A 20,219-nucleotide genomic window follows, 5' to 3' on the forward strand; every position below is an offset into this window, starting at 1 on the left:
GGAAGATCGGCCCGGAGCTAACATCTGCCAATCCTCCTCTTTTTGCTGAGGAAGACTGGCCCTGGGCTAACATCCATGCCCATCTTCCTCCACTTTATATGGGATGCCGCCACAGCATGGCTTACCAAGTGGTGCATCGGTGCACGCTTAGGATCTGAACCCGAGAACTCCAGGCCACCGCAGTGGAGCGTGCACACTTAACCGCTTGCACCACCAGGCCAGCCCCAACAATATTTATTTTAGAAAGGGAGGATAAAATATTACTTAGTTTTAGGCGAGGAACATATCATTAGTATTCATAGTTCAGCACACAAAAAAGCAATTCTGGATACTAAATTCAGTCTTAACCTAAAACATGTTCCAAAAATGCAAATAGGTATTGGTAGATTAAAATGGGCTTGCCCTCCAACATCCTTAATAATACCAAAAGATAGTTAAATGTGAAATACACTTCTGAAATTAACTTGGGTGTTAACAGCCAAGCAAACACAAGCCCATAAACTTTCCCTTGCCCTTAGTTGTCACCTAGTTCTGCCAATGCGCTAGTTCAACTGCTGACCTTCTTTAATCCCAATGTGCAGTAGAAATGACCTTAACTAACCTCCACTTAGCTGATTCACTGTATTGCCCTGCACTCCTCTCTATAAAAACATGACTGATATCCACCTTGCTGGAGGTTCGTGGCTAATAAGCTATTCTCTAGTATGGCCAGGTACCTCTTCCTCCAGTTAAGCAGAAGCTTACTAAAGATCATTTGTGTTTGCTTCCAATACTATTTATTCCTGTTGTGCTTATTACTTTTACTGCATAATCTAGTTAACTATACATAAGCTGTTAAAACATGAGTGCAAAAAGAAAACTCTAGCTTGTGCAAACAACAAAGTTGAGTGCTCTAAAAGGACTCAACAAAGAGGTCACTAAAAATTAACTTGAATTATGTGTAGATGAGACACTGGAAATGATTAGAAGAACAACTGTAAATATCTAGAAGTATTCTGTATTCAAGTTGTTTCAAAATATCTTTACTATCTCCAAAGAAATCAAAATAGGAAATCATACATCACTCATTAAGGGTGTGATTTTGGTGAGAGCATTAACACCACTCAATAACCTATACTCAAAGAAAAGACGTTGGCAGCTTTACATCTAAGGATTGAGAAATGAACACAGTTTTATGTTTCAAAGAAAGTAAAATGTTTAAGTATTAAGATTTTTATTAGTCTCAGCTATAACCAACTTTTTTGCTTAACTGACCAATTACAGGACCCAATTGTGTTACTTAAGAGGGTTCTACCCTATTAATCTTGATTATTTCTCTTCAGTCTCAGAATGCTGGATGGTTCAGCATCCACCCCATGACCCTTAAATTCTACTGAAAAGCATCTACTAAAAAAAATTAGTCGTTAATATTATTAGTTAAAATTATTTAGTTAATATTACTAGTTAAAATATTAATAGTTATCCTAAAGATTTCTAGCTAAATTTCAAATTTAATATAAGATTTCAAAGAATAAGTAACAAGAAATACATCTACCTGAGAAGAATAATAAGCAGGAAGAGAAGCAAGAGTAACTAAGTACACCGAAAACACAACTTGGAAAGCCAGGAGAGAAGGAAGGAGGGATGAATGTACTAAAAACAGAAACAGTAAATCGAAAGAAGAAAACAATTTAAAGTAACTCCAAAAGATGGATGATTGATGTGCATCAAACCTGAAGATACAATTGTAATTATTGATTACAGGGGACAAGGTTCAACTGAAAAATGGTTATTTAAACTATGATGTATTCATAGTGTGGAATTCTATGTAGTTGTTAAAAATGAGACAGATATGTAGACACAGACAAAAGATTCCAATGCTTTATTATTGAGTAAAAAATGCAAGATGTCGGAAAATAATTATGACCCCATTTTTGTTCAACATTTTATATACATAGTTGTGCATGCATAGGAAAAGTCTTAAAGAATATATGAAAGCTGTCAGCAATGGTTACCGCTGGAGAGGTGCAGTGAGGATGGTAGAGATGGGGCATACTTTATCTTTTCACATATCTATAAGGCTTATTATCTTACAACAATAATTTGTTACTTTTTAAGTAAATATAAACATTCAGCTTTGGAAAAAGGCAATGTGAACAATGTAAACACACAGAATTGATGGCTATAGAAAAGCTACTTTATATCTCAGTTTAAACACTTTGGATATTGTTTATGTTTATAGGTTTATGACTTCTAGGGTGATAGTGGAAAAAGAGTATGAGATGCCTTTTCCAAATAGAAATGACTAAGAAAGCCTAAATGAATGCTCTAAAATAAAGGAAACTAACGAGATAAACGTTGATAACTACATCTCAACTCTTCTCTGTTCATGTCTTTTTTTCCATATTACGGGAAATTTCCTTTCACATTACTAATTCAGTTGGCAAGATGTCATTTTATCAATTCTATTGAATTCTCTGTTTTGACTGTCATGCCTTTTAACCTTTAAGAATTCTTTCCTGCTCTGATTTCTTCTTTGCGTGGAAGCCTGTTATTCTCTCTCTGTCTCTTTTTTGGTGAATCTCTCTAAGGACTCAAACCAAAGTTTTAAAAGTTTTGTGTTTCTTGCATCATCTACATTTCCTTTGGGGTCAATAAGTCATTTTTCTCATTTTACTCTTTCATATTCACTTTCCTGATTTTCCACATATTCTGGTGATCTTTGTGTACATTTTATAAATGAAGGACTAAGTTGTTTGCGATAGATGGTCATCATGGATTTCTTGTACCTCTGTTGTAGCTGTGTCATCTGTTACTCCAGCAAGATGTCCCCCTCAATGAGCTGGCTGATTACCACCTCTGACTAAGTGGAAAAGACATGCCAACAGACTTATGGCCTATGAAGAGGCAGTAATAGATAAAACAAAACAAAACTAAAAAAGGTGTCTTTGTCACAATGTTGAAGGGCACTTGTGTATGTGAGAAGCCTTTGGTATATTTATAGAGACTCTCCTACTAGATATAAAAAGTAGTGATCATGGCTTTATTGCAAGGAGAAACTCTTAAAAAGTGTCTGTATAGGAGGAAGAGGTTGCCTTTAGTCATCACATCTCCTTAGTCTTCACCAATCTGTGACAGTTTCTCAGTCTTTCCTTGTTTTTCCATAATCTTGACGCTTTTGAAGAATGCTAATTAGTTATTTTGTAGAATGTCCCTCAATTTTACTTTGTCTGAAATTTTCTCATAATTAGACTGAGATTATGCATTTTTGCCAAGGTGATGCTAAGCCCAAGATGATACAGTGAGACTGCATCATATCAGGAGGTACCTGAAATCCAGATGTCCCAATACTGCTTGATATTAACTCTGAAAACTAGTTAAGGTGGTGTCTGCCAGGATTCCTCACACTAAAGTTATTATTTTTCCCTTTGTAATTAATTCATATCTCGCAGAGGAGATACTTAGAGATGAGATAAAAGAAGTAAAAGATAAATAGTCTCTTTTTTGTCATACCTGCATCCAGCAATTTTAGCATCCATGGATGATTATTGCCTGCAATAATTGTTTCTATAATATTTGCCAAATGGTGATTTTCTATTTCCATTATTCTTTCTACATTTATTTATTGGAATTTCACTATAAGGAAGAGTTGTCCTTTTGCCCCAATCTATTTATATCAGTGTAGCTTCATGGATATGTATTTAATGCCATGGGTGATAATCCATTACTTGCATTATGTATTCTATTCATACGGAGTTTTAAAAACTACATCTTATGGTTGATTTTGAATATGACTGTGTGTTGCTGAGAAAACAATCTGAATATCACTTTTTTGACATTTGGTGAGATTTCCTTTGTGACAAGGCTTGTGGTTAATTTTTTGTAAATATTCATTGTATGCATGACATAATTAACATTTTTTTGCTTCTGAATTTTTTCATTGTGAACTATAAAACATGTAAAAGTGCACCAAATATAATTATACGCCTAGTGAATTATTAAGCAGACACCTGTGTTACCACCATCCAAATAAAAACATAGAATCTTGCTAGCAACAGAAAAACATCCCAAGTGCTATGTTCCAATTACATCTTCCCTGCTCAACGCCCCGCCTCCTCAAATAACCCATGCTTTAATTTTTAGGTTATCTAGTTACTTGCTTCTCCTAACAAATTTACCACCTAAGTATGCATTACTAAAAACTATAATTTAGCGAAACAAGATACATTATGGAAACAGGATCAATCAATTAATATCACACAAAGTAAACTTCAAAACAAGGAGTACAGTCGGCTCTCCATATCCACGGGTTCCATATCCTCAGATTCAACCAACCATGGATGGAAAGGCCTACGATGGTTGCATCCGTACTGAACATGTAGACTTGCTTTTCTTGTCATTATTCCCTAAAAAATACAGTATGACAACTATTTACATAGCATTTAAATTGTATTAGGTATTAAAAGTAATCTAGAGGTGAGTTAAAATATACGTGAGGATGTATGTAGGTTATGTGCAAATACTATGCCGTTTTATATAAGAGACTTGAGTATTTCCAAATTTTGGTATCCACAGAGGTCCTGGAACCAATCCCCCATGGATACTGAGGAACGACTATATTGCCAGAGACAAGAAAAATATTTCACCATGATAAAAAGTTCACTTCACTAAGAATGCATTGCAGTCCTAAATGTGTATGCATCTAATAACAAAACTTCAAAATACATGAAACAAAAATGACAGAAATAAAGACAAATAAAAAAGTACTCACTCATAGTTGAAGATTTTAACACTCCTTCCTCAGTAACTGATAGAACAAGCAGATAGCAAATCAGAAGATATAGAGATGAACAACCATCAACTGGACCTATTAGAGCCCTATACCTGACAACTGCAGAATATACATTTTTTTTCAAAAGTATATGGAACATGTGGTTTGTCACTGGGTTTTAATTTCCATTTTCATAACTAATGAGCATAAACACACTTGTATGTTTATTTGCTACTTGGCTATTGTTGTAGATGCTATTGGGGCTTTGCCCAGTAAAGGCTCTGCCTTTAGGAAACCCTACCTAGGACAGTTGCTACCAGGACTGATAGTTAGAAGCATAGTCTAGGAAAGGTCCTAGAGTCTGGCAGGCTGTAATAGTGCAAATGTTAAGTCTTTCACCTTTGGTGAATGGGGATGTGATAGAGGTGGAAAAAAATGTACCAGCCTGTGTAATTTCTCCGGCATTTCAGAACAATGATGAAGAGAGTTAAGTACAGTCATGCATCACTTAATGATGAGTTCTGAGAAATGTATCAGGTGATTTTGTCACTGTGTGAACAACATAGAGTGTACTTACACAAACCTAGATGGTATAGCCTACTACACACCTAGACTATACAATATACCTTATTGCTCCTATGTATAAACCTATACGGCACATTACCGTACTGAATATGTAGGCAATTCTAATATAATGGTAAGTATTTGTGTATCTAAACATAGCAAAGGTAGAGTAAAAATATAGTATAAAAGATAAAAAATGGTATACCGTACAGGGCACTTACCATGAATGGAGCTTGTAGGACTGGAAGTTGCTTTGGGTGAGTCAGTGAGTGAGTGGTAAGTGAATGTGATGGCCTAGGACACTACTATACACTACTGTAGACTTTATAACACTGTACACTTAGACAACACTGAATTTATAAAAATTATTTTTATTTCTTCAATAATAAATTAACCTTAGCTTACTGTAATTTTTTACTTTATAATTTTTAATTTTTTTTAACTTTTTGACTCTTTTGTAATAATACAGCTTAAAACCCAATGTGTATAACACACTGTACAGCTGTACAAACATCTTTTCTTTCTTTATATCCTTATTCTATAAGCTTTTTTCTCTTTTAAAATTTATTTTTTTTTTTAATTTTTAAACTTTTTAATTAAAAACTAAGACACAGACAGACATTAGCCCAGGCCTAAAAAGGGTCAGGATCATCAATATCACTGTCTTCTACCTCCACATCTTGTCCCACTGGAGGGTCTTCAGGAGCAGTAACATACATGGAGCTGTCATCTATGATAACAAAGACTTCTTCTGGAAAACCTTCTGAAGGACCTGCCAGAGGCTCTTCTTGAGGAGGTGTCACTCTTTTCAGAAATATGTCCATGATGGTTTGGTTGGTTTCCTTTTTCATCATAAATTTGCTTGTAAGCAGAAAATGCACCATGAATATTCCTCTCCATTAATGAAAACCTTCCAATGTTGGGGTCCATGTTTTCAAACTTTTTAAGGAGCTTTTTTAAGTCTGCAAAAGCTTCTTCTAAACCCTTCACTGTGAATTTTCTTGGGAGTTCTTTTTCTTCTCCTGCAGTTTCCTTTTCTCTTGCTATGATGTTACAACAGCTATGACATCATGATGGCTATGATGTCACTAGGCAATAGGAAATTTTCAGCTCCATTATAATTTTATGGGATCATCATAGTATATGCAGTCTGTCATTGACCGAAACATCATTATGTAGCGCATGGCTGTATTAGGACTGTGGGACTAGGTGGTTATTGCTGAGCACTACTGACTTATTGAAGAAAGAGAATGAGAGACTTAGGTTAATTAAGCACCAGTTTAAAACAAAAAATAAAAATCAAAGGGCAAATATGATTTAAGATTAGGAATGTGACTTAATTATAAAAGTGGCAGAGCTAAAGAGAAGGCTAATTTCTCATTCTAGTCAAGTATTCTATGCCAAAGTCAGGGCCCTGATAGAGAAGTGGGATCCTGAGCCTTGGGATGGGGATATTAGGGTTGATGCAGTTGAGAATTTTGAACACCTGGATTACCCTCAATCCTTTGGGCCAGTGGAAGGGATTCACTTCCACTTGTTAGAGGATAGGGGCTCCATGATGCTTGATGACCAGGCAGAGGCTTCAAATGAGGCAGGTGCCTTATAATGTTTTCCTTTCTCAGAACCTGACTTCACTTCACCTCCTGGGCACCAGAGCAATAACTAGTGTCTAATCTCAGCATGGCCCCACTGGGGAAATCTCAGGCCTGCTAAGGGAAGAGAGAGATTTAATGCCAACAGAGAGTGGCAGCACCTGGCTAATCAGTACCGGAGGAACTGGCAGAATATGCCCAGAGTATATCCTGAGGGTGCTGGGCCAAGGAAGTGGAATATAAAGCTGCCTAAAGGGAAAACTTTTCCATGACTCAGACTTAATGCCCTGACAAGGGCCCTTGAAGTTAGTTTTTAATATGATGATAGAATGGTTCTTGGAAACCTGAAAAGAGTGGTGGCCCACATTAAATAGAGATATGATAACTGGTGTCATAAACAATTCAGTAATAATAAAAAGCTCAGAGAAGTGGATATGCTGGAATGGACATGTTACATAAGACCAAATTGGCTTGTATGTTCCCTGACAGGATTTGGAAGATGCTTCATTTACTAGCATCATTGAGTAGTTTAGTAGTGACTGTTCTCTGTAGGTGGGGACCTTGAAGGTGATGGTATTACAGGAATGGACTCTCTTCTATAAATGTGGATGATATGATCCACGAATAGCAGAGATTAGGTGGCAGCACTTAAATATCAGGCGAGTGATGGAAATAAGTACTATGATAGGCAGCAAGTTTCAAGTGGCAACCAGGGGGTCCCTGACCCACAGGGATTTATGTAAATAGCTCAGAGAACTTGATGTTACTAGAGGCAAGACAGATGGGCAGTCAACAAATGTGTTTTATAAAAATAACCTATATTCAAAAGAGATCAAGATTGGATGAGCAGAAAGATGATGTCAGCCACTTCAATGAAACGTCATAATCCCTTGCTCAGTTTCCAGACCAGAGACAGTTCTCAGATCCAGAATCCATCAATTGAAAGAGAAGCTTGGATCCAATTGTTGCCATAGACAGCAAGAGAATGCAATAGTGGCTGACTTCATCTTTATGGGATCTGGTTCTATGAACTCTGAAATACACTGTTTTATATTAATATACGCACTCCAGCTTTCAGTTGATTAGTGTTAATATGGTATATCTATTCCCCTCCTTTAACTTTTAAACTATTTACATTTAAATATTTATATTTAAAGTGGTTTTGTCGTAGGCAGCATATATTTGGGTCTTGCTGTTTCCTATGCAATCCGACAATCTCTACCTTTTAATTAGGGTATTTAGGCCATTTACATTTAATGTAATTATTGAAGATGACTTTTAAGTCTACCTTGCTATTTTTTTTGGACTAATTGGGCACTTTTTATTATTCCATTTTCTCTCTTTTGTTAGCTTATTAACTTTAACTCTTTGTTGTGTCATTTTAGCTTTTTTTTAGAGTTTACAGTGTACGACTTTAACTTATCATAGCCTATCTTCAAGTGATATTATACCACTTCATGTATAATATAAGAAACTTAGAATTCTTTCATTTCTCCATTTTCTTCAATAGCTTTTGTGCTATTGTCATAGATTTTACCTTTACATGTTATAAAAACAATACATTGTTATTATTTTTGCTTTCAATAGTCAATTACCTTTAAATATATTTAATAAAAGTTTTAAAATTATACTAACATAATTACCATTTCAAAGGATTTTTATCATGTGGCATAATTTTCCATTTGTCTGAAGAGTTTCTCCTAACATTTTTTATACTGCAGGTCTGCTAATGATGAATTCTTTCAGCTTTTGTACATCTGAAAAAGTTTGCGTTTCACCTTTGCTTTTGAAAGATATTTTTGCTGTTTATAGAATTTCAGTTTAACTATTTTTTTTCTTTCAATACTTTAAAGATGTTTCTCCATTGTCTTATGGCTTGCATTGATTCCAATGAGAAATCTGCTGTCATTTTTATCTTTGCTTGTCTGTAAATAATGTGTCTTTTCTCCAGCTGCTTTTAAAACATTTTGCTTTTTACTGATTTTAACCATTTAGGAAGTGCCTTAGGATAGCTTTATTCATGTTTCTTGTGCTAGGGGTTCATTGAGATAGTTGGACTTATTAGTTTATAGTTTTCACCAAACTGGAAAAAACTTCAGCTATTTCTTTGAATATATTTTTTGTTCCCGTTCTATCTGTCCTTTAAGGGCTTCAATTACACATATATTAGGACACATTAAGTTGTCCCACAAGTCACTGATGCTCTGTTCGTTATTTTTATTTCTGTGTGTCATTTTGGATAGTTTCTATTTCTACATCTTAAAGTTGACTGATCTTTTCTTCTGAAATATCTAATCTGTCAATCCCTTCCTGATATGGTATTCTTCATCTCAGACATGGTAGTTTTAGTCTCCACAAATTCAATCAGAGTATTTTTTTATCTTTCATGTCTCTATTTAATATGTTCATGATTTCTTCTAACTTCTTGGATATACGGAATTCAGTTGTGATAACTGTTTTAATGTCTCCAAATACTAATTCTATCTTTTGTGTCATTTTTGGTTTGGTTTAAATTGATTAATTTTTCTCCTCATTATGGGTTGCAAATATTTTGTCCCAGTCTATAGCTTATTTTTTCACTTATTTAACAGTGTCATTCAAATAGCAAAAATTTTCAAGTTTGCTAAAGTCCAACTTACCTTTTTCATTCATAGTTCAGGTTTCTTTCTCCCCATCTATAAAATCTTTTTCCTAGCCCAAGGTCACAAAGTTTTATTTTATGTTTTCTTCAAGAACTTTTACAGTGTTAGGTTTTTGTTTTGTTTTAATACCCATTTAAAATTATTATTTGTATATAGTAAAGTATGGATAAAGGTATTTACCTATTTGGTTATGGCACCATGTATTGAAAAGACTATTCTCTCGCCACTGGATTGTCTTTGGCTCTTTGCCAGAAAATTGTGTGTCTATTTCCAGGGTCTCTATTCTATTCCACTAATCTTTAAGTCTATCACACTGTTTTGATTATTGTGGCTCATATTTTTCCTACATCCACTGAATTGATAATTAAAAACAAAATCTGGTGATAAAGTGAATCAAATAGATTTTAGAATGTTGAACCAAACTTTCATTCTTAGAATCAACCTGATTTGGTCATGATATATCATTCTTTTTATATATTATTCAACTCAATTTGCTAATATTTTGTTAAGGATTTTTGTGTTTATGTTTACGAGCGTTATGGTCTGTAGTTCCTGCTCTTATATTGTCTTTGTCTGGTTTTGGCATCAGAGTATGCTGACCTCATAAAATGAGTTGGAAAACATTTCTTCTTTTTCTATTTCCTAAAAGAGATTGTTTAGGACTGGCATGATTTCTTCCTTAAATGTTAGCAGAACTTGCCAGTGAAGCCATCTGGGCTGGGCGTTTTCTTCATAGGAAGGTGTTTTTAACTACAATTTCTTTTATTGAAATAAAGCTATTCAAGTTATTTCTTTGTGAATGAATTTTGGTAGTTTCTCTTTCTAAGAATTTTTCTATTTCATTTAGGTTATCAAATTTATTGACAAAGTTGTTATTTACTTATCTCTTATTATCCATTTAATATCTGTCAGATCTTTAGTGATATCCCCTCTTTTCATTCCTGGTATTGATAATTTGTGTCTTTGCACTTTTTTTCTTGTTCAGTCTGGCTAGATGTTTATCAATTTTTGTATTCTTTGCAAAGAACCACCTTTTGGGTATATTGATTTTTCCCACTGTTTTCAATTTCATTGGTTTATGCTCTTATCTTTATTATTTCCTTCCTTCTTCTTGTTTTGAGTTTAATTTGCTTTCTTAAGATACTTAGATTATTGATTCAAAACATTTTTGGTTTCTAAAATAAGGCATTAAAGCTTATTTCTCTGTAAGCACTTCTTTAGTTGCATCTCACAAATATTGCAATGTGTTTTCATTTTTATTCAATTCAAAATATTTTCTAATTTCCCTGTGACTGCATCTTTGACCCATATGTTATTTAGAAATATGTTTAATTTCCAAAAATTTGGGATTCTCCAGATATCTCTCTGTTACTGATTTTTAGTTCAGTTTGTTTGTGGTCTGAGAATATATTTTGTCTGATTCCAATACTTCTAAATTTGTTGAGCTTTTTGTTTTGTTTTGTTTTATGGACCAGAAAGTGGTCTATCTTTGTGAATATTCCAAAAGCAGCCACAATCTTTTCTTGCCTCAGGATTTACGGAACATACTCTCCACAGGTAAAATACTTTCTCTCTCTTTTTGTCTAATTTCTCTTCAACTTTCAGAATTGACTTTGAGTTAACTCTCTTCAGGAAGCCTTTTCTGACATGCTCTCCAAATTTTAGGTTCTCCTGGTATATATTTTCGTGGCACCCTGTACCTCTCTTTCACAGAACTTATGACTGAAATGTAAAATATAAGGCCAAATTAGGTCAGATTATCAAAGATGTTATAACTTCTCAAAAGATTCAGAATCATTTACTCAATAAAGTTACCAAAATGAGACATGGAGTAGCCAACTAAGCTGACTTGAATAAAACCTGGTTTTTCTTGAGTGGCATTTCTCTTTTGAAGACTTCTCTGAAAGCAGAATTATACCTTCATAAGAATATTCAATGCATCAGTCTTCCATACTATATATCTAATACATTCAAGAGACTATAATTTATAAAATGTTGTACACAGCATGGCACACAAAACCAACCAAAGTGAGAAATTCCATTTTTCTGCCTTCATGGATCCAGACAAATGGATAACGTGTCTGTTTCTCTAAGACATTCCTTGCTTTAGAAAGGAAAATCCATATACAAAAAGCAAGTTTGGCTCAAATAACTTTTCTTTTCCAAATTGAATCTAAAAATGAATGCTTTAGGGTCTAATAGTTTCTTGTAAACTTTTAGGCAAAGAATTGGAGAGAGGGGAGTGAGAGGAAAATCTTCATCTTTCATGAACATTTGGAATCTTAATTCCTTTTAAATAGCATTGACAATATTACTAGGGAGCACTTGTAGGAAAATATAAAGCTTTCCTGGCAATGGAGTTGGAAGAGCTGCCTTCCCCATGTCTCTCAGGCTCACTTTGTAAATTATGTGAAACACTTTTAGACAGACACTGGCACTCATAAATTATACAGCTCATTTGCATATTCCAGTCATGAGACATTATGCAAAGTGACATGATTTGCATAATGGATTCCTCTTGTCGCTTCACTTGCTGCGTGCTTTTAAAAAACAAAATGAAATAAAATGAAAGCATGAAAAGGTGAAAGCATCAAGTTCCCAGCCTTGCCTGTCTCCTTCCCAACTACAATATCAGTTGCTTTCATTTTCTACAGGGGCTTGGGGTCAAGGGGACAGAAAGCAAAAATCTACACACATACAAACAAAAAAACAAAGAGCTTTCACATGAATGTTGTTCTTATTACAATGTACCTACTTTCTTACTGAAATCCTTCACAGTAAATAACCCATCTGAGTCAAGAGGAATAGAAACAAAACAAACACTGAGATATAAAGAAAGAAACTTTACCGAACTTTCTCTTTTAAAAAAATCTTCTTTGCCTGTGATATGTAGGGAAAGAGTAGCTTTCCTTCTTATAATTTAAAAAAAAAGGCATCATGTATTTTCTTATTATTGGCAAAAAGCATATTATGGATGAGATAAATAGTCTGGGGGAGGAAATTTTTTCCCCCCTTAAGAACTTCTGAAGGGTTTTCCTGTTTTGAACAAGGAAGGGAAAAGAAGAAAGACAGGGTAGTGCTTTGATTATTTAACAAAATATCGAATGGCTCTATATACTGTACGGATGAGGCAGTGCCACGTCGACTTCTATCGGCTCTACTCCAATAAGCAGGCAACGTTCCCTCAGCAGTTGCTAGTTTTGCTGCGGGCTTTCCCTGCCCCCCTGCACCAGTGCAAAAGGCAGAGTGTGCCAAGCGGCTGGCGTCTGTACCCTGTGGGAAAAGTTAACTGTAATTCTTCGGCTTTTAAAATCAATTAACCCGTGTGTTAATTAACGTCAAGTCGACGGGAGGAGGAGGAGAAGAAGGGGAGGGAGGGAGGAAAGAAAAAAGCTGCAAGGGCGGATGGCAGAAGAGTTGGCACAGTGCCATCCATTCAGGGGCAACGCCACAGTTTCGTGCGATAGCAGCAGCGGGTATATGTTACCGGGGCCCTGTATGCGGGCCAGACAGTGCGGTAAAGCCAAGGGAGATTATCCAGACCCCCAGGAGCGAAGAGCAAGCAGCAACCGAAGGCGCAAGTGCCAGGATTACAGCCTAGGCTGCTCCAACTATGAGCCCTTCCTCGGACCCAGGGACTCGGCTACTTGGGGTTTGGGGGTCTTCCACACCAAAAAGGCACAAAGCTGACTTGAATCACTTTTTCCTTTAAACTTGATTCTGCCGCAGTGGAGCCAGCACAGCGGATGCTCTCACACCCAGCGAGACAAAGGCCGTCGTCTCCGCCATGACACTGTGTTCCGTTCCAAGCAGAGGCCGGGATCCTGGACTCCTTGAAAAATCAAAAAGAAACAAGGAAAACAAACAACAAATACAGCAACAAACAGAAAAAATTAACAACCACCAAAATCGTGTGCCCGTTTGCCCGTGCCAGGGGTGATCTGGGCATCTGTTGCAGCAGAAGGCGCTCGTGTGGGGCTATTTTTTTGGGGGGGGGGCAAGCTGTTGGCTTGTTTGCTATTCAACTTCGTTTATAATTAACTTTAAAAAAACACGATTCAGCCTAGTCAACAACAAACAAAGAGAAAAAGCAGACATCGGAAGAGAAATGCCATAGGAAGCGGCATGAATGCATGCCACAGCCGGTGCCACTTGCCATTCGGAAAACCTCAGGGAAAGATGCCAATTCTACAGCTGGGAAGAAGGCAGAGAAGGGAGCATAAAGGTCTACAAATAGAAATCATAAGGAAAGAATACTGCATGTACAATCCTGGATTGCAATTGCACGCAGCTTCTGCTGGGAGAAGACAGGGAATATTTAAATGGAGATATAGATGGGTATAAATGAAAAGATAGGCACCTATCGATTGCATATAGACACATGTGTAAGCCTGTATGTGTATATAAATACACATATTTTCAGACAAATTAAACGTTTAGATATGTATATATTTTTGTGTTATAGGTATGGGTATGTATATAGGTGTATATGTTTACGCATATACACACATATGTGGGATGTATGCATGTGTGAGAAAAAGGAAAGGAAGACAGGAGAGAGAAGGAAATGTGTGTATGTGCATGTATGTGTGTGCATACATCCTACTTTTTGACCCAGGTGTACAGAGAAGACAAAATAAAAATCATACTCCAACAGCAAGCAGGCAGTCAGAGATTTATCTACATTCACTGCTATCACCAGGGAGATGAATGGGGCCGATCTGAAGCCCTTTTACAAGATCCACTATGGGAGTGAAGGAGGAGGAGGGATGCCACACAGACATGCACAAACTTGAAGGCAGAGGGATTTGGAAGGTGCTACTTAGGAAGCCCTGGTGGCATAATGCAGGGGAGAAGAAGGGGAAAGAGGCTTGTCTCTCTCTATGTTTAGGTGGTTGTTTATAAAAAAAATCTGAAAAAGGGTTTCAGGAAACGGCTGGTACTTACGTTGTCTGCGTTGCTGTGGATCCTGAAAGGTGTTCTGTTGGCACCGGGCGCTGAGCCAGGGGCAGGCGCTGGAAACAAAAGGGAGAGACAAAAAAAATAAAGTCAGTCAATGGGAATATTAATTGCTGCTTTTGTGGATTTTACAAAACACACAAACTGTTTTCTTTTTCTTTCTTTCTTTTTTAAAAAAAATGTGGATTGGCGCATGTCCCTTTCGCATGGAATATACAAGTAGTATGGGATTTACAGCCCAGTACAGGACTCAGGATTAACCGCGCTGGCATCTTTTGGGCATATTCTTCCTTTTAATGAATGAGCTTTCGCTGTTAATGAGGAATAATCGTTTGGCTAATGAGCTTTGAAACATTAAGAGAAAAGAGGTTTTTTTCCGTTAATCGCTCTGGTGTGACTGCATGGATGGATTACAAAAGACAGCAATAGGAACGCAGTACAAAGGGGGGGAACCTCTCTTGGAAGGGGAGAAGCACCGAGATGGGTGATGTGTCCCTGCGTCTTTCCTTCCTTCTCTCCCTCTTTCACTCTCTCTGCCAACTGCTATGGGTTTCCATAACTCCGCAATCAAAGTGGATGGTCGGGAAGGATTATTACAAAGAGTGAAGCCTCCGCTGTTAGTGTCTCCAGTGTTTAATCATCATACAGTAGAATGGTTTTATGCATATTTCATTTGCATATCATTAAACTGTGTTAGCGAGGGGCATTCAGAGCCAGGAGAAGTACAAAGTTGGGGAGAGAGGGAAGAAAAAAAGGTCCCTATGATGCTTATCTTCAAACAGGGACTTGTTCCATGATCTGTCTTCTACTTTTGCTAAAATCATTATGACTTGGAAAGCTTTGAAGTTGGATACAACCTTGGATTCTTCTAATTCCTGCAGAGTGGTATATTTTTAAAACAGCAGAAATGTTCCTGCACTAGACAATTAAAGGAATATAAACTCCAGTGGGCTGAAACTAGTAGCTCTTTGGGGAATGCAGTGGCAGAGCCTTCTACAAATACCACCACTTAAAAAAAAATAATAAAGAGCATCATATTAAAACAAAAGAAAATGAAGACAAGAAATATTAACATGTGGATTATATTTGTTTCTTTTGGGGGGGTAATGAACTAAAGAGAAGGAAGAAGGCATCGGTAATTTATCCCTTCATTAATGAACAGTCACCTTTTTGTACGTGTTTGTTTTTGTCCTTTCTTTTTGAAGAGGGATGTTGTCAATTTTGAGGCGATTAGTCAATTATTTTGTAGCTCTGATCTTTTTCCTCTGTACCCGACAGGAAAGAAAGGTGGTGGTTAGGGAATACGTGTGTATTGGGGGGATTTGTGGGAAGAGAAGGAATACAGTGAGTTCTTTGTAGATCTAATACATGCACAACATATTAATTGGGAGCTTTTAAAGCTCCCTCAATAGGCTATTTCATTCCTGGTAAAACAGCAGCTGGTTAGCCACTGTCGGTGACTCTTCAAATATCACTTTAAGTATTTTTATTCTGCTGCTATTGTTGTTGCCTTGTTTCGTTTTTCCTCAGTTAAGAATGAGAATATAATGTCACCCCTTCTTTACTGAGTCTCTCCTCTCCTCCATCTTCTTCTTCACTTCCAATTTCCAAACTGTAAAACAATGTTGGTTTAATATCGAATCCTGGTGCACAGTCTAACTGGCACAACTTGATTTGGAAATGAGATGCTGTTTTGTACTTAAATTATCCCTGCTCCTCCCTTATCCTCCAAAGCTTTGTCTCTGCTATGAATATTCAGATGAGGCATGATGTGATTACACTGTACAATTACTCCTATCCATGGTGGTGCCAGGGGCTGCTAGGGAGACAGAGAACCTGACAGCCTCCAAGCCAACACGGAGTTTGTTTTCGGTATTTTTCCTATCTCCTTGGCGCTGTGGCACATGCAGATGTCGCTGTTGTTCTTTATAAAGCCCTAATGATATGCAAAAGCATAACGACTCGGTTTGGATGCAAAGCATCAACGAAATATTATGGATGTCTTTAAGAAAGGGGGAGAGAAAATCCTGACTGAAGGAATGTCCACATAAATTATTTTTATTTAAATGAATTCAAAGGATGGGGTGAGGGCAAGACAGAAGGAGTCACATGGAAAACATGCATAATATTAATTTGCATAAAGAGTTCTTACCGAGGAGAAGAAGCTCCTCACTTCAGCTCATGGGACAAACTGGTTCCTTAGGAAATAGCTCACAGCGACTACAGCATTTTGCTATTTCAATTTTTTCCTTATTTTAAATGAAGAGTCAGACAGATGTGCTTTCTTTGCATGGCAGCATCAAGATGGACCCAATCTGTGAAATTTGCTCCCCAAATAGCATTTCTTACGGAAACTGGAACTAAACAAGGGCATGGATATGGAAGGGAGGGGAGAAGAGAGAATATACGAAGAGGAGTATATTCAGAGCCACAGCATAATATTTTGTAGTACAGGAGGTTTTCAGAAACTATCTTTGCTTCATTAGTCCCAAATGGGGGCTCCTGTTGCAGGGAGCTATCAGGGTTTACCAAGATGAGCACCGAGACAGGCCCGTCTAGGTCTGAGGCTGAGGAAAGCAGCGGCAGCTTGGTGCCTGTCCCCCACAGCTGTCTACAGCTCAGAAGCCAAAAGCACAGCTACTCCTAATTTGGGGATGCAGTAGAGTGCCTCCTGGTCCAGGTATTTGTGACAGAGGGAATTCTTGGTGCTATCATAGTATACATTGCTAAAGAGCAGATGGAATCGTCGGGGTGCTTAAGCAGGCCTGATAACGTTCGTGCCGGTTAATTCTCAGCGTAAAGATTACTGTGATTCTCTAACATTTTCAGAATGTTTAAATTACCCGTGTGGATTAGTGCATGCTTACGATGAATAGAGATGAACAAATAGTGAATGAGCCTATTGGGTATATTCAGAACTGATAAAATATTTGGAATATTACTAACGGCCTCAAAGGATTAATAAAGAAAACCAAAGCAAGAAGCAGCAGTCAGAAAAAAAGAGATTTCATTACTTCCTTTGGTCAGGTGGACCTAGTTCAAGTTACTTTAATAATTCAGGTTAAAACAATTTTATACTTCTGTTTAAATTACCTAAAGACAAAGACAGTTTTGCCCTGGTCTGTGTACCTACACAAATTTCTGCTTGATGGCATAATGTTGACCTGGAATTCGTCTTTGTATATAAGCATGTAAGCATGTTCTAAATTCTGCTGCTCTTTACCCATTAATCTCCAAAACTTTCATTTATGAGTCTCCTTTATAACACACACACACACACACACACACTTGTCAACTGTTATACGATTCTCAACTGGTACAGTGTACCAAACTACAGAGTACAATGAATTAATGATTATGTGGAAAATGGCTATTTAATCTGAATCTGAATCAGGCCTTTAACCTCTTATCTTTTCCATCTCTATTGACAGAATTGTGGCTATTAAATATTGAAAGAACGCATGTGAAGAATTTAGCACAGTATTTGCACATAACAAGCACTAAATAATGTTATAATTTATTGTAGCTATATTATTATTATTATTGTTATTATTATTTCAGTGTATGGGTTAGTATTTGAGAGAAATAAGGAAAAGAAAATAACATTCAGTCTTTATTACTACTACTAAATAGTGATGCATGTAAAAGGTTTAGTGAGAAAGCATTTAGTAGGTATCCATGGTGGACAGATTGTGAATTATCAATAATAAAAAGTCAAACTACAGCTCATAATAGACCCATGAAAGGGTTCCTTTAAAAATGTATGTATAATTCTGAAATGATGATTATGTTGCATAATATCTATAGTCTGATAAGAGAGTTCTATCATGGTTGGTATAGAGGGCTATGGGAACTAAGAAGAGGGCTATGGGAACTGAAGGGTGCTCATTATTTACCACATTGACAGGACAATACTAACTTGCAGTCTTTTAAAAAAAAATGTTACATTTTTGAATAGGTAATATATTAACTACTTTCAAATACCAATAATTTAAAAAATGTAAAAAGCAAAAAGTCTCCCTCCTGTCCCTGTTCTAGCCATGAGATTCTAACCTCACCTCCAAATCAGTAACCAGTTACTGGTTTCTTGTTTATCCTTCCAGATATTAATATATTTTCCGTCCCATTTTTTACACAAATGGTAGTTTTTAAAAAGATTCTTTAGAATTTTCTGCAAACGCAATAATGTCATCTGTGAATAGATAGCTTAACGTCTTCATTTTCAATAATCACATCCATTAATTTTTCTCTTTAACTTGCCTTATTTCATCGGTGAGGACATCTACTACCATGTTGAATAGAAGTGGTGAGTAGTGAGAGTGAACATTCTTCCCTTGCTTCCAGTCTTAAGGGACATCATTGCCTTATTCCTGAACTTATGGGAGAAAGAATTCAGTCTTTCACCACTAAGAAAGATGCCTTTTATCAAGTCGAAGAGGTTTCTATCTATACCTAATAGTTAAGAATTTTTTAAAATCATGAATAGTTTTTAAATTTTGTTAAATGCCTTTTCTGCCTCTATTGAAACAATAACAGCTCAAAGTTGTTAGCATGGTGAATTACGATGACTGATTTTCATATTTAAACCAATCTTGCAATCCTGTGACAAACCCTACCTGGTCATGATGTATTTATCTTTTTATATATTGCAATATTTGACCTGCTAATATTTTGTTAAGGACTTTTGAATCCATTTTCATGAGAGATCTTGGTCTATAGTTTTCTTTTCTTGAATGACTTTGTTTGATATTGTTATTGGGGTCTTGCTGGCTTTATGGAATGAGGTGGCGAGTGTCACCCTTCTCTATACTCCAAAAAAGTTTGTGTAAGATTGTTATTATTTTGTCCTTAAATGTTGGCTAGAATACACCAGTGAAGCTATCAAGCGTAAAAATTGTGGACAATTTTTCAATTATAAATTCTATTTTTATTGTTTTATTTTTATTTTTTTTGTGAGGAAGATTGGCTCTGAGCTAACATCTGATACCAATCCTCCTCTTTTTGCAGAGTACGATTGACCCTGGGCTAACATCTGTGCCCATCTTCCTCTACTTTATATGGGACGCCGCCACAGCATGGCTTGACGAGCAGTACGTCAGTGCGTGCCTGGGATCTGAACCCCGGGTGCCAAAGCGGAGCTCGCGAACTTAACTGCTGCGCCACCGGCCCGGCCCCTATAAATTGTTTTTAACAAAATGATCTAGGACTATTCTGATTTTCAATTTCTTGTATCAACTTTGGTAAGCTGTTTTTCAAGGAATTTGTCCATTCATCTCAGTTATCAAATTAACTGGAACAAAGTTGTTCATAACATCCTGTTATTATCCTATTTTTGTCTGCCAAAACTTTAGTAATGTCCCCTCTTTCATTTGTGATAATGGTAATTTGTGTTTTCTTTCTTCTCTTCTTGATTAGTCTTTTAAAAATCAATTTTATTAATCTTTTCAAAGAATCAACTTCTGTCTGTTGATTTTCTTTTTATTTCTACCCTTAATTTTATAATTTCCTTTCTTTTACTTACTCTGGGTTTAATTTGCTTCTATTTTTCTAGATTCACAAGGTCAAATCTTAGACAATTAATTTTACACTTTTTTTCTTTTCTAATATACATATATAGAGATATACATCTCCCTCTAAAGACTGCTTTCCATGCATCCCACATACTTTCATAGGATGTATGCATTATCATTTATTTGAGATTTTTAAAAAAAT

The 20,219-nt window shown here is 36.3% G+C and overlaps 1 long non-coding RNA gene across 2 annotated transcripts in view; it reads right to left on the reverse strand.

Annotated features, from left to right (window-relative positions):
- Positions 1-1,846: 1,846 nt before the first annotated feature.
- Positions 1,847-20,219, reverse strand: part of LOC147913107 (uncharacterized) — a 191,050-nt gene continuing 172,677 nt past the window's right edge. For both annotated transcript variants that reach the window (XR_015549146.1, XR_015549145.1), the window contains 2 exons: positions 14,496-14,563; positions 1,847-13,380 (listed from right to left, as the gene is read on the reverse strand). This is a non-coding gene — a long non-coding RNA (uncharacterized LOC147913107). The remainder of the gene's footprint in view (positions 13,381-14,495; positions 14,564-20,219) is intronic.

This window comes from Ceratotherium simum, chromosome 30, assembly GCF_057802395.1.
Source record: "Ceratotherium simum simum isolate JZ-2026a chromosome 30, ASM5780239v1, whole genome shotgun sequence".
In the NCBI taxonomy this organism is placed as follows: Eukaryota; Metazoa; Chordata; class Mammalia; order Perissodactyla; family Rhinocerotidae; genus Ceratotherium; species Ceratotherium simum.